This window comes from Nicotiana tabacum, chromosome 1 (genome assembly GCF_000715075.1).
Source record: "Nicotiana tabacum cultivar K326 chromosome 1, ASM71507v2, whole genome shotgun sequence".
Taxonomy (NCBI): Eukaryota; Viridiplantae; Streptophyta; class Magnoliopsida; order Solanales; family Solanaceae; genus Nicotiana; species Nicotiana tabacum.
The window spans coordinates 217114838-217116958 of record NC_134080.1 but is presented as its reverse complement, the minus strand read 5'-3'; positions in this window follow the sequence as shown (position 1 = coordinate 217116958).

Below are 2121 nucleotides of genomic sequence, written 5' to 3'. Positions count from 1 at the left end.
AGGCATTTTTTCAAACACATTGTGAGCATGTTGAGTTTCAAGCTTTTTCCAACCCTATGTCACAATGTATTCACCATCAACCAACTCAATTACTATTTTACACCACCATACTCCTAATTTTTCACTTCCTCAACCCAACCACACATCAAACATATGTTTAAATCTTCTATAAATGCTACATTCTAATGTTAAATAAGAAAAAAATTTAAGAAACTATCCTAAAAATATACAATCTTGACAACCATATAATAATGTTACATAATAAAACTAAAAAAAGAAAAAATTGAAGACATTATACTAAATATATGCAAAGAAATTGAAAATCGAACGAAAAAATAGAAAATTAAAACTATATTCACCATAAAAACGAAATTAATCTGAAAATTGAAGACATTAAACTATATTCACCAGAAAATTAACTAATAAGAAGAAGATGAAGAAGACATACCTTAGAGGATATGGGGTATGGGGTGAATGAAGAGGTGGGGAGATTTGATGAAGAAGAAGAAGAGGGGGGGAGTGTTTTCAGATTGATTTAGTAGAATGGGGGTTTTTAGGTTGTGGGGGGGGGGGGATTATTAAGTTAAAGAAGTAAAAAAAAATTTAAAACAAAGTTACCTGTGACTAGCGCGGGTCGTGCACTGGTTATGAGCTCCCGCGCTAGTCATTTTTCCCCGAGGCAGACTAAAACCCAATTAGCGCGGGCTATGCGCTAGTCATGCGCTCCCGCGCTAATCACTGAAGGTCAGGGCAGACGAAAACCCGATTAGCGCGGGCTATGCGCTGGCTATGCGCTCCCATGCTAATCACTGAACGCTTCTCTTGTTTTTTTTTAACATATAGCCTCTCAAGAAGGCCAAGTTATAAATTCTCATTTACAAACTATATTTACAATACATTTGTGGGTTGCCTCCCACATAGTGCCTTATTTAATGTCGCGGCACGACTCCATATTGCATTATACATCAATTAAATCTACTGAGGTTTTGTGACGTTGAATGTCACCACCCCAATAGTGTTTAATTCGTTGCCCATTTACCAAGAACGTGCCTGTTGAATTAATGTTTCGCAATTCAACTGTTCCATGAGGAGTTACACTTACTACAACAAAAGGGCCTGCCCAACGGGACTTAAGCTTTCCAGGAAAAAGCTTTAGCCTTGAGTTGAACAAGAGAACTTCTTGACCCGGCTCAAATTCACGATGTTGGATGTGTTTGTCGTTCCACTTTTTGGTCTTTTCTTTATATAACTTGGCATTTTCATAAGCATGCAATCGAAACTCATCAAATTCATTGAGTTGTAGCATTCTTTTTTCTCCAGCTAAATCCATATTCATATTTAGCTTTTTGATAGCCCAATAAGCTTTATGTTCTATCTCAACAGGCAAATGACATGCTTTTCCATAAACCAACCTGTATGGAGAAGTACCTATTGGAGTCTTGTATGCAGTTCGGTAAGCCCACAATGCATTTTCTAACTTACCGGACCAATCTTTCCTATTTGCGCTCACAGTTTTCTCCAAAATCTGTTTTACCTCCCTGTTTGACACTTCAACTTGACCACTCGTTTGAGGGTGATATGCAGTGGCAACCTTGTGTCTTACACCATATTTTGCTATAACAATTTTTCAACAATTTGTTGCAAAAGTGTATTCCTCCATCACTTATCAACACCCTTGGAGTTCCAAAGCGTGTGAAAATGTGCTTTTTCACAAAACTTACCGCTACCTTCGCATCATTAGTAGGAAGAGCAATGGCCTCAACCCACTTAGACACATAATCCACTACAACCAAAATATATCTGTGCCCATTAGAATACGAAAATAGTCCCATGAAATCTATTCCCCAGACATCAAAGAGTTCTACTGCTAAAATATTTTGTAAAGGCATCTCGTGCTTCTTCGTGATCGTTCCGGTTCTTTGGCACCTATCACAATTTTTAACAAAAGCATGTGCATCTTTAAATAATTTTGGCCAGTAAAAACCTGATTGCAAAACCTTTTGTGCAGTTCTGTCTCCACCATGATGATCTCCATAAAGAGAAGAATGACAGTCATACAATATTGCATTCATCTCCTCCTCATGGACACACCTTCTTACCAAATGATCTACGCATTGCTTG